Genomic DNA, 14,176 nt, shown 5'->3' with positions numbered 1-14,176 from the left:
AGCAAATGCTCCGGCAGTTGTGGTGCCATCTTTCCACTTAGCTAAAATGCACAGCCAGCCTGTTCAAATGCAGAGCACCTTATGGTTAGATCAGCGGCGACCACGCCATTAGGGCAGAGGACCGTCACTGCCCTCCTGCCAGTGCAGCTAAAGTGAAAAATAGAACGGTAATAAAACGAATTACCATTTTCTTTTTCACTCCCAGCTTGAGCAGTGTTTGGGGGTGGGGCATTGTTGTTGACTGGCTGCAGAGGAGTGGTGCTCACTCTACCAGTTAACACTGTGCATGCCTCTTTGGCCAAAGGCCAGCCTGACTTGCTCAGTGCAAACCTCTCCACCTAGCTGTCTTAGACAGCTGGGTGGAGAGCAGTCGCAGCCCCCCTGTGCTTGCTGTAGGTTCAAGGCAGCCCACTTCAGCCAATCCTGGCACTGCTCTCATGCTGCTCATCTGCAGCATGAGAGCAGCATCAGGATTTGCAGAATGGGGTGCCTGAGGCTCCTTGAGGTGCCTGCCATTGCGCTGACTCCAGAAGAAAGAGGGGAGAGCGAAACACGGGTAAGTACGTTTTTATTTTTAAAACTATATTTTTGCCCCCCACTGGGTATGTCTCTCGGTCCCCCCGACGCCCCTTGAGTGTTGAGGGTCACCATCCGCCACTGTGTTAGATTCCCTCTGCCTTCATTCACAGATCCATAACTTTAGTCCAGATTATTACAAAAGAATGTGATTCCTGCAATCTACAGCACCCTTCCTCTAACAGAAAAGCCTCCCACACCTTCAGTGGCTCTCCCAAAGCAAGAATGCAAAAACTAACTTTCTCTCTCTCCAGATTTTCAGAGGTTCCTTAAAATTGTTTTTGGCAAAGTCATTAGAGGTGGCTTTCATGGCACAACAAAAGATTTGAGTGTGCAACACATATAAACAGCATCTGTGAATGCTTGTGTTCAAATGCATTGGCACATTAAATCCAGCCTATTGTCTTTGTCAATTGTTTGTTTTTTTTGCTGGGTTTTTTGTCCTCATCTCACCTTTGAGCACTGCGCAGAGTGTTACAGCCGTATTTTGAACCTGGGCTCCCTCCGGCCAACTGCGGTGGCTTAGGTCCCAGACCAACTCCTTGTACCTGAGTTTTAAGATGTAATCATTGGACTGGGGGTTATTGCTTTTTGTCAATTATTTGTATGTTATTTAGTAGCTTTACTTAAGACACAGTGAATGCTACGTACTCCATTTCCCTTCCATTTTACTCTTCCTTACATTATAACTCTTGAAGGAAGATGGAGAGAGGGTTACACAGGGTACGAAACGCTAAGAAAGGGAGGGGACAAGTACAATGAGATGGGAGAGAGAAAAGTGAGGGGATGGGTTTGAGAGAAAGGATGTGCGAGTAGAAGAAAGAAGGAACTGGGGAAAAGACAGTCTGTCATGAAAATCTCTTGTAAAAGGGGCCATTTTACCTAATTCACCCCATTTCTTTCCAGAAATTCCTTTTGGCGCAGAATTCCCCAGCCCTGCCTTGCAGTGGCCAGACACACTCGCTCCTCGAAAGCGCTCTGCAAACTACCGGGGTTAGTGGGGGGAAAACTGGCAGGATTTCTCTTTGGTTGTTGTATCCAGTCCGGATTCGGACATGTGTTTCTCGAACTATTCATGGACTCTGCTGCCAACAGAAGTGATTTATTTAGGAGGCCTTTGTGGCATTAAAAAAAACTTTTTTTAACTCACGGTATCCCCTCCAATAATGTGGTAAATAAACCGTTTTAGTAGAATAGTTCAAGAAAATGTACTTTTAGTGAGTGAGGTAAAATGTGCATATGGGATGAATGCCGCTTTGCAGGTTCGAGAGCAAAATATATTCCATTAATAGATCATTTTGATTTTTGGCGGGGTCATGCACCCTTTCATAACCTATTAATAAGGGCGAAAAAAAAAATATTAAGCCTTATTGGTCATATGTACAATTTATTTCAGTGAGCTACAATTTTTTAACATAAATGGGTTCACTTTAAAAAAAAAAAAGAAAAAAATCCAGTCTTTCGAGGCACAAAACAGACAGCCTGCTCCTGCTCAGCCGAACATTCATGACAGAGGTGACCCCAATTGACTACAGATATTTATTTTTACTACAGAAGAAAGCAGAGAGCTCATTCAGAATGTTGCCCCAGGTACATTTCACGGCTGTGACACAGTCCCGGGCCCAGGCTGACAGGCAGAGCTCACTCATAAGTCATGGCCGCCGGCCAAAGTAAATGGCGCTCTGTAATTACACGTGACACACACAGGAACACTCCTGCGGAAGTCGAAAGAACACATGAATGAAATTGTTTATACTCCGACAGAAAGGAAAATGTTGCGTGGATTGAGATTTTCCATCCCAGCAATTTGTAATCTTAAACTAATATTTATTTCTTATTAATAGTGGGGCTAAATGTTCTAGACGTTGTCAACTTTATTCAATTTTCTGTCTGAGACGTTGTACCACCTGTCACACGGGTTAGGAACGCAAGGCTACTGGAACCTAAACAAGAACTCTATGAGGTCATGGGACAGCAAACTTTGTCTCTGTGCCTTTAAATAAAAAAAGCCTCCTCGAACTCATATGCTCAGACATGTTATGTATGCAAAAAAAGCCCATTGCAAGAAGAGTTTGGGTGAAAAATGTACCTATTCTCGACTCCGTTTACTACTTTAGGGCTTTGCTTGTCAGGCCGCAGAATAGTAAACTACAGTTACTCTAAGTCTATACCAGAGCACGCTTTTATGACGGAGATGTACATATGAAGAATTTCAATGGCTATTATTTCAATACTAGGTCAATCGGACAACCCGGCTTGATAGAACGCTAAAATGAATATGAAGTTTTTTTTCCAGGCTCTGCCCAGAATGCCTTGTGGAAAACACAAGGGTGGAATCCAACCGATGTGGGGAGCCTAATGCATAGCATAGAATTATAGGAGCTAACCGAAAAACTGCTCTAAAGAGGAAACTTTCTTAAATCCATGAGGATCTACGAACTCCTCTAAACAAACAGGGACTCTGTGCTCTTCTCACAAAGGGGACAGAATAAAATCTGCGACTCAGTTAATTTCTTTACTCTTACCATACAACCAACTTCATTGCCTGTAAACAGTTGTGCAACATTACAGTGCCCACTATTACCATGCATACCATTACCACACATTTTTTACAACACATGCCTTTCTCATGCTTATGCCTTTACCACGCATGCTTTTATAACACAAGTAGGTATAAATATTGTAAGTATATATCCACAGAAAAAAAAACAAAGGCTACAGGCACGTTATAGTTAGGCTCTGATTTCTCTCGTACAAAACCTTAGAAATTAAGTAGCTATAGTTACCTGAGCTAACTATAACTTACTCCCCGCACTGCACTGTTATAACCTCCAATTTATGTCACTCAATACATGGTCAGTGACATCACTGATGACATCTCAAATGACATCATCCCATGAATGTGTTTCACAAACATTTCTGAGACTTTAAATATATATACTAAGCTACAGCATACGTAAAATTACTATTCTTTCTGTACTAGTAATTAGTCATATATTTCTAACAAATCTCAAGTGAGTCGCTGTCTGACTGTCTGTATCAGTGTGTGAGTGGCTGCCTGACTGTATCAGTGTGAGTGGATGTGTGAGTGGCTGCATCGGTGTGTGAGTGGCTGTATGAACGTGTTAGTCGGTATGTGAGTAGCTGTATGGGTGAGTGAGTGGGTGGGTGTGTCAGTGGCTGCATAGATGTGTGCGTGGCTGTATGAGTGACTAAGAAGCTGTGTGAGTGGTTGTATGGGTAAGTGAGTGGATGTGTGAGTAGCTGTATGGGTGAGTGAGTGGCAGTTTGAGTGGGTGTTTGGTTTAATTAATGGGTGTGTAAGTGGCTCTATTGGAGAGTGACTGTGTGTGTGGCTATATGGGTGAGTGAGTGGTCGTCTGTGTGCTTGTAGAGATGAGTGAATGGGTATGTAAGTGGTTGTGAGAATGAGTGAGTGGGTGTGCAAGTTGTTGTATGGGTGTGTTAATAGGTCTGTTGAGATGCTGTGCGGATGAGTGATTGGCTGTCTGAGTGATTATCTAATTGAATAAGTGGGTGTGTGAGTAGCTGTATTGGTTATTGTGGCCGCTCGCAGGAGTAGGAACTTTGACCTCGGGTTGTTTGGCTGCTCGCTCCCTCCAGGGACTACACTGACCAGGACCCTCTGCTGCCAGCACACCTGTGTTGCTACGCCCACATCGCCATATAACTCCTTGCGGTCCCCGCTTCGCGGGAGCCGCTCGCAGGACTAGCAACTTTGACCTCAGGTTGTTTGGCTGCTCGGTCCCTCCAGGGACTACACTGGCCAGGAGCCTCTGTTGCCAGCACACCTGTGCTGCTACGCCCACACCGCCATATAACTCCTCGCGGTCCCCGCTTCGCGGGAGCCGCTCGCAGGAGTAGGAACTTTGACCTCGGGTTGTTTGGCTGCTCGCTCCCTCCAGGGACTACATTGACCAGGAGCCTCTGCTGCCAGCACACCTGTGCTGCTACACCCACACCGCCATATAACTCCCCGCGGCCCCCGCTTCGCGGGACACGCGCGCGCGCGCTCGCAAGGGCGGGCCTGTTTAAGCCCGTTGAGCCTGGAGGAGACCGAACCGGGCCACCCCTCTAACATCTTGCAGCTCGTATACTGAAGGATTTTCGACATCCCGTAAGTACCTGCTGTATTACTCTACATTGCATTGGGGAAATGGCTGGGCGTGAAAGTCGGAGTAAGAAACTGACATCGGGAGGATATGTTACGGGGACATTGGGCAAGTTCATTACGAGGGCTACCTCAGTCCTGGAACATGAAATAATTTTGACTGAGCGACGGCGCTCCCAAAATTTAGCCTTTGCGAATAGATCCTCGCTGGGGGACCTAGCAAATGCCCGCACGCCGGAGCACACCCTCCGAATGCCTGTCGCTGAAGGGCTTGATAGCATATCTAGTAGTGACACTGCCCAGGGAATGGAAAAATTACCTCCAATTGATGAAGCACAGCACACGCCAGTTGTAGTGAATAACTCACCATTAATCCCTGAAAGCAACCCAGCAGTATGCGATCCAGATTGAACGAACATTCAACAGTTACGTGGGAGACTTGAAGGGGCAATACCTAAAAGAAAGCGAGGTGGCCTCGCTTCATGTGGTAGGAAGCCTAAGCTTGCAAAGCTTACTAACAATAGTAACTACTTCGGCTCCGGCCTCAAATGCCCCAGATAGTAGGCAATTGCTCCCATCAACAGTAACCACTACAGCAGGGGTAGATTCTTCCTCCATATCAGCTACAATAGAGGATTCGTTCATGTTAAAATTGGGTGCCCTCCTTCAGTCATCACTGAAGCCCCTTGAGAAGAGACTTTCACTTATAGAGCAGCGGTTGTTAAAAATTTAAAAAGCAACATTGGCGAGTATGGACTATTTAAAGTCTACCAAGGTGACTCCCGGTCAAGTCCATGCAAAAAAATGGCCAAGGGGGATCTTTGTTAAATAACCCTACATTGCCACCTAAGTTGCCTCCGGTACTTGTGCCCAGTTCAACCCAGTCATCCCACGTCGGTCCCCCTGATAGCCCGTCGAGAATGGTTAATAATGAGAAAATTAAACTTGTACAGCAGCCGGGAGGTGAAGCAAACAGTAAATCGAGTGGACTGTCAATTGTGAAACCCATCCAGAGGGCGACGCTCTCTGGATCGAGCGACGCTCTCTGGATTCCAGTACCTGCTACTTGCTCTTGAGCATTTGTTTCTTGGCGGATTCCCCTTTTCCTGCTGCTGCACCCGCTGGCCGTCTCCCTCCCGCCGCCGCGTTTACATCGCATCGTGGCCGCAGTGTGGAGGGAGACGGAGGACCACAACTCCCAGCCTCCCCAGCACCGGAAGTACCCTAGCGTCACGATCGCGCCTGGAGGCGCATAAAACCAAGCACAGCCCCGGGGGAGCGGGCAACGCTCTCTGGATTCCAGTACCTGCTACTTGCTCTTGGGCATTTGTTTCCTAGCGGATTCTCCTTTTCCTGCTGCTGCACCCGCCGCTGGCCGCCTCCCTCCCGCCGCCGCGATTACCATCGCATCGCGGCCGCAGTGTGGAGGGAGACCGAGGACCACAACTCCCAGCCTCCCCAGCACCGGAAGTACCCTAGGGTCACGATCACGCCTGGAGGCGCATAAAACCAAGCACAGCCCCGCATCGCAGGATCGCACGTGGGCCGAGCCGGGCAAAGGGCGGGCCGTCTGTGGCCGTCCGGGGCAGGACGAGGCTGGGCCGGGCCATCCCTCTTGGTTCTGCTGCACCGATTAGCCTGGATCATCATTATTGCGAACTCAAGGTTCTCTACAATACTGACCTCGAGATTGTTTCGTCATCTGAAACATAGGTAAAAATACTCTTGTTACAACATGATCTAGTACCAGACAGAAAAAGTGCACTACTGCCCCTTTGCCAAGTCTGACTGCAATAGATAGGATGTTGCAGAAAACAATAGGGGTAGTTGTAACAGCTATAGAGAGCACTGAGAGACGGTTATCGCCCCCCCCCAAAAATGTGTCTTCCTTCCTTACACACTAACACCACTGCAATACAGGCGAATTCCTCTGGTTCTATACTTTTGGATTCCTATGCAGAGCTCCCAAGGATAGAGGGTAATTACACCGCCTCGCCACCACAAAACCCACCCCTTGTACCATTTTCTACTGCTAGCAGACTTTCACAAACCCCAATTCTGCAGCCCCAAGATTCACTCGTTGAGTCCTACCTCTCAAAAACGATTTAACTGACTTAGAAGGTTTGGACGCCTCCTCCTTGGGGCCCTTAATGCAGGCTAATTCCCTAAACGTATTAGATAGGCCACCAATCCCGTTAATTAATGAGGAAACAAGCCATCTAATCCATAATGACTTTTTATTAGTTCAGGAAGCTTCTTTAACTAATGATGCTTCTTCTTCTAGAACGGCTAATCGATACCCTCAAACTCGAGCAAATACTCGAGGTACTATAAAAAGAAAAAGGTCAGAAACCGTACAAAAAGGGAAAAAGCCAAAAACATCGAAAATTGTGGATCCCGCAGATCCCGAACTAGGGTTACTTGCAGGTAGGGTTTTAGAAAGGTCTGATGATGACCAAGGGAGTCAACAAACAAAGGTCCTAGTTCTCATGGCAATTTTCTTTTGTTACACTGTAAACATCTATGGTCAAAATTTGTTATCCAAGGGATCTCTTTAGTCTCGAGAGAATCCTAAGATGTTTCAATCTATTGCCTCATTAAAACCACAACCTCTCTGATTGATACATACAGGACAGCACAAACAAAAAATGTGTGAGAAGCGAGATGACACCTCACGGGCGCACCACCAATGGGACCCCTGGTTGGTACTCACCAGGACGGCCCTGTTCTCATCATCGGTGTCATCAAGCTAAAACCAAAAAATGTGTCTCGAACCTCAAAAATAAAAAGACAGTGAATGGTGCAGTGGACACAACTTATGTGTGACAAAACTGACAACATTTAACATGTCTTTCCCTCTAGACTCCCATTTTTTGTGATGACCAAGGGAGACCTATCCAAACCATTATGGGTAACTGTGCAGAGACTATTCCTCCCGCCCCCACCGAGGAAGTTGGAGGGTCAATGACACATATAGAGCATGTTGTTAGATCATTGATCCTCCCCCTCCTTGAAAGAATAAAATTGGTAAATGAAAAGCTGGAGAGATTCGAACAGTTAACTCTAGACAATTTTACCTCTTTAAAAAATCTGATAAAACTTGAAGTTAGAGGGAGAATGGAGAACACAGCGCCACCTCTTTGGGATCCTGCATCTGCTAAAGGAACTGTAATTGGTGTAGCCACTGTTCAATCGACGGAGGTAGGAATTCAAAATGGTCCCATTAGTAACAAACAGACTAAAAAAAACCCTGGTAGAAGTGCACAAGGTACAACAACTAATGTAGGTAAAAGTGCGATGGAGAGGGTCGCTTGTTCTGAAAGTGCACAAAAAACAAAAGATAATTATGACAGTAATTTGAAAGTCCCATTGGTAACGATTGACTTACCACCATTACCATATGTAATTGTGCTCACTGGCGTCCCAGAACTAAAGAGTGGGAAACCAGAACCTTATCAAGAACTAAAAAACAAAGTGATATTCTGGTTGAATAAGAACAGGCTGATCCCTAGACACCTGAAAGGAGAAGTATTGTTTGTTAGAAGGTTCAATTGGGTAGGATGAAGACCAAAAGATATACAGAGAGACACAATCATTGTTAACTTCAGGGATAGCAATGTAGTAAGATTAATTTGCAATGAACAGCACTATATGGATAGGGGTCCTATTCGAACAAAAAACTCACTTATTTCTACAGCTTGAAGGCTATGCGAATACCTGGGCGCCAGCAAATCACGGATCATGAAGAGATGACGGGAGGTTTTAACACCTATCTTCCGATAGCCACAAAAAATTGTTTTCTGGTCCCCAGGGGGAAGCTATGGAAATCGTTAAGGGACATGGGTGTCCCCGGGGATATTCTCCAACAACTGATCAGGTTGCATGAGGGAAACTATGCAAGAGTGAGGTGGTGACCTAATGGAGAGCTAACAGAGAGAATAGATATAAAGAGAGGCGTCAGGCAAGGTTGTGTCACGGCGCCAACCCTCTTCTCACTTTATGTAACTGATATTCCAGACACCCTCTTGGGCTGCGAGCATGACTCTCCCAAGTTGTGTGGTCAAGCCGTTCCGGCCCTATTATTTGCGGATGACACGATTTTAATCTCCCAGACACCCAAAGGTCTACAGAACCTACTGAATAAATTCCGGTCTTATTGTCTGGATAAAAACCTCGAAATTAATTCTTCTAAAACTAAGGTCATGACGATCAGTCCTCATAAGGGTTTTAACAAAGTTTTTATTGTAAATAATGAAAAGATTGAACATGTGCAAAATTTCAAATATTTGGTTATTACCATTGATACTAAAATGAATTGGAAGCCACAAATAGAAAAATCGAGGTTAATATTAACACAAAACCAAGACCCCATAATTAGGAAGCATAAGAATAGCTTTGTTAGAGGAGTATCACCTGCAATCGAGCTATTTAAATATAAAGCTCAATCGGCTACCCTATATGGGGTAGAACTGTGGGGCCACGTAGTAAGAGATGCCTTTTCAGTACAAGAAAACAGCTTCTTTAGACAACTTTTAGCTGTTTCAGGTTGCACCCCTTTAATTCCTTTATTCTGGGATTTGAATATACGCCGATCTGATGATTATGCCTCCCCACGTCCACTATTATACTGGGTTCGCCTATGGTCTACAGACGAGCTAGTGGACTATAGAGAAGCACTAAAGGAAATAATGCAAATAAAGAATATTACTCGGTTGGCATGGTTAGTGCACATCGAAAATTGTTTTTTAAAGATGGGCCTATGTAGTTTTTGGACAGATCCTGACTCCCTTACTCAAATTGCTGAAGGCAAGGTACTGGGAATATACCCACAGCTGTTTATTACAAAATTCTAAAGCAGGAACATTGACCCTCAAATTCTTTGATGTTAAAATTGAAAGTAAATTTGAATGCTTTATGGGTGAAATTCTGCCCCCTGTGGCTAAATCATTGTATCTAAAGTACCGTTATGGCATTCTACAAATCAAATCTAGAACATCAACGTGGGCGTTTAATAAAGGACCTAGGGGCAGTACCAAATCTGACTTGTGTGCACTGTGTGATATGGGTGCTAGGGAGGATGAGGCCCATGTTTTATTTGTATGCCCTGCATACTTGCAGGCAAGGAAAAAGTGGATCAAACCCATTTGCCTCCTCTTAGGCTTTCGGCATATTAAAGATGGAAAAAGAGTGTTTAAGGGCGACACGTCACAGACTATAGTATTCAGTTTGAACCGATTTTTTCTTGCTGTGGCGATAGTTAGGAAAAGAAAATGACCTAAAAATGTAACAGTATTATCAGGACAAGTACTGATATGACATGTATTGGGCTTAAAGCTTAATTTATTGAATGAAAATACGCTAAGCATGGTGGATTATATATTTTAACTCTAACTGCAACATGTGTAATGTTTTACAGATTGCCATGACTCAAATACCCATTACTCTTAACATTTCTTAACATAACAGTTCCTGGTATTTTTAAGCTTTTTAAAAAAAAGCTATTTATTATATGTATTCTTTTATATATGTATTACCTCGCCCACGGAAGTTTGGACTTGTTGCAAAGGATTGATGAATTTATATTGTGTCTGGAAGAATCTCTAATGTCTCCACAAACTGTGTGCCCTTCTTTACTGAGTAGATATTTTCATGTACGTATGTATGTACCAACTCCACTTCCTTCAATTGGCACATCCTGTTTATGATGAGTGTTTTTAAATATTGTATTGTATTCTTTTATGGTTTGTTTTAACCGAAATAAAGATATTGATGATGATGAAACCCATCGCTTTCAAATCTAGGCCTACTTTGCCACATATTGACCGGCCTCCGAAGAGCGCACCATATGTGGTTGTTCTGACCGGGGTTCCCAAATTGGACAGCAATGGTTTTGAGTCCTATATCGACCTAAAGAATAAATCTATCCATTGGTTGAACAACAATAGACCCCTACCCAGAAATGTACAATGTCAAATCCTGTTTTTTAGAAGAGTGGGATGGGTGGGCCCTAGGCCAAAAGACGCGGAGGGGATTACATTGTTATTAACTTTAAGGACACTAGGGTGGTTGATCATGTGTGTATGGGGTCTTCAGAACAAGGCCAAACAACTATTTCCCCTATGCACCTAAGTTATTTTTATCCGCCCTCCATTCATCGTTCGAACCAATATTACCAAGGTCATAATCAGGGAAGGGAAGCTCCCTTGGGCATTGTGAGCTATAGAGAGGACATAGACGTCAATCAGCACTTACTGGGGTTTCCAGTGAGAAACAGATATAGCATTATTGATCAGGATGATTGACTGCCATGCACCGCCCTAACTCCAAATGGCACGTCTAAAGTACAGAGACTCCTTATTGAAGGAGGGCCCAACGAGGGGTACCTCCAAGACCCCATAACAACCACGGTAACAGGGCCTAATTAAAGTAGAGGTAAGCCTAGAATAGGCCTTGAGGAGGGAAAGCAGGTACTCACTTACGAATTGTTAAGGCCGCCTGGAGAAGAGATATTATCCCTTAAACCCGCAGCCCCGTCCAGCTGGCGTATGGTTGATTCAGTACTATTGGATTCTGATATATTAGAGAATGTAGTGTCGGATGCTAAGTAAGCGTGGGCGTAAAATCCGTTTCGTTCGCGGAATTTGCGGATTTTTGGCAAATTTTCGGTCCGCAAATTGCGCAAATTTGCCCAAAAATCCGCTAATTCGCAACCTGCGAATTATTTTGCTTGGACGCGCTAGAAAAATACAATATCGCGCGTGCTGCGTTGATTTACCGCGATTCTGAGTCCGCAGAGTTGTTTTTCTCCCGGTTTGCGCGTGCTGCGCCATTTTCGATCTTGCTGCCGGATCGCGCGAGAGTTTTTTTAACGCAATTACGTCATCGCGGCTCACCATCTTGCACAGCGAGAGTTTGACAACGCAAGTACGTCATATGGGCCCGCGATTACGCATTGCGGGAGTAAACAATGCCAAACGCGGAGATGCGGCGCACAGCTGATTTCCAACGGGAGATTTGAACAGCTCGCTTTCCCGAAATTGCAAAAATTGCAATTCTGCACAAGAAATCCACCGCAGGAAGCATAAACCTTCTGAAAATTATGATTTTGATAAGAATAACTCCTCAGATTGACATTTGGCTGCACTTTTTGGTGCAAGGAGTCCATTTTTTTGGGGGGGTGGGAGGAAGGAAGTGCCCCAGAGTCTCCAACTTCCTGTTCCTGTCCAGCAGGCTCCTCCCAGTGCTTTGTCCATGTCCTGGTCACTTTTTTTTTTTTATTTATTTTATTCGGAAACCTCATATATGTCGTTTCAGATCAATACAGGCATGGGCCTACAACCCCTCGGGCCGGCCGCTAGATAATATCAAAACCTTGCAAAGTAAAAATAACACAGTGGTAATTGGGGTGATGCACAGCTTATTTTGTTTAGAATCGGTTTTGCCTTGGTTAAACGATGTTTGTTTATTTTGGTGGTGCTCAATGAGGAGGCGTCGAGGGCCCTACGACGTCGGGTAAACTGTTTGATACGTGAAACCAGAGGAACTCTGGTATCATCCCTAATTGGCACACACTGATGTTGCGTTTCCTTAGTTTAAGAAAACCACTTTCATTCCATATTCGTTGTGATTCATCATTTATTTCATAGTTTTAGGTATGATTTATATCTTTTCGTTTCAAATTTCTTCATGATTATCAACATTCAGAATCAGGCAATATCATAGCGTGTCCAATGCATTTCGGGCATTAAAAAGCATGCCCTTCATCAGGGAATTGACACTAGGAACAATAATATAGGTAAGCATTAGAATAAGCAGTTCATGTGCTATTCATCATTATCAAAAAAACAACATAGAAACCATGTGCTTATGAGGTTACATAACTTTCATCACATGCGTGTCATGCAGTTTGAACGGTGAACGGTGGTGTGGGGAAAAAGTGTCGGGAATTGTAACTATGTTAGGTGCGTTAAAACTCGCAGGGTTTCAGAAGTTCACTTACATGCCTGTGGTCGAACGGTAGATGGAAATCTGGAAAGGATAAGTAAACGTCAAAAAGTTGGTAAGCGCCCAAAGTTTGCCCGTGCGCTCCAATATATCGTAATATGTGTGCTAAAACTAACCTGAAAAGTTACGGGAGTAGCATACATTCCGGTTCTCGTCTCTTTGAATCGCCGGTGAAGCGAGGGGCTTCCCGCGTTGATAAATTCAAAACTACTGCGATCATGTGATGCATCACGTGTAATGAAAGTAAAGAAAAGACTTTCAATTTGATCGCTTCGTGTTAAAAAAACCGAGTTCTCGAGATAAGCCGTAACGGGCTATGGGTCGAATAGATAACTGAAACATCAAATTGATGTATATGTGACTTCGCGGGTCTCCTTTGAAGAATTACCGACTAGGAAAAAATAAAAGTGATGATGAGCGGAAAAAATGTTAATGAAGCTCGGGGGATCGAACTAGCTCTGGTCTCACGTATCAAAAGTAAAAATAACGTCAGCTCGGCATCTCCGGGCCGGAGTCTTAGCAAATCGGAAAAGCAGGATTTATATGTAGGCATGTCCACAAAATAACAGGATTTGAGAGGATTCCATTTTATAATATGGGAAAAAGGATCCTATGACATACAATCAAGCAAATTCTTATTCGAAGCATGTCGCGCAACAGGATATTCGTTTTCTGTACAAGCGTGATTAGAAAGCTGCCGTAAAAACATGTGAATCAGAATATGCAGGCATACAATAACTACGCGCTAACTCGGTGTCCTACCCGTAGGGTCAACAAACAATATAAAACACATAAATGCACGTTGCAAGATTCTATCCCAAAAAGAACAAGACTTGACCCCCCATCTGAGCGAAGGTATATAAGAAACAGAGAAAGAGAGTATAAGTAAAGAGAGAAAGAAGAAAGGCCATAGAAACAAAGAAAAACGAAAACAAACCCCACCCTCCAACCCCCTACCCTGCATACCAGCAGAAGGCTACGCCCCCCCCCCCTATAGGCATGCCTGTCGCCCCAACAACTGAAACCCCATTTACGAGAAAAAGGGAGGAGGACCCTCGCACCCGCCCCCTGCCCCACCCCCCCACCACAACGCATCCCAGAAAAGAATGTAAGCTCCCCAAAAAGGAGGCGGCCATCATCATGTGTCCATCTCACCCCCCCCCCCCCCCCCCCACAGTCACAATAACGAGCCGGGTCCCACATCACCACCGGAATCACCAACTCAGTAAAACAATCAGGCAAAGCTCATCCTTGACCAGTTCGAGCAAGAGTAAGCAAACTCTCCAACCCAACAGTTCCACAGGCAGACAAGCCTGGTGACCAAACTTGCTGCTTAGTAGCCACCCAAGTGCTCGGCGGAGGCAGCAGAACAGTGAGAAGACTGCTTCGCCAGTAGGCACTTTCAAATAGCGTGAGGACCCGGCATTGCTGTTTGGTGGCGAGCACATAAGTCTGAAGTTCAAA

The sequence above is a fragment of the Lissotriton vulgaris genome, chromosome 1_1 (genome assembly GCF_964263255.1).
Source record: "Lissotriton vulgaris chromosome 1_1, aLisVul1.2, whole genome shotgun sequence".
NCBI lineage: Eukaryota > Metazoa > Chordata > Amphibia > Caudata > Salamandridae > Lissotriton > Lissotriton vulgaris.
The sequence above is the reverse complement of the archived record's forward strand: the minus strand, read 5'-3'. Positions refer to the sequence as shown.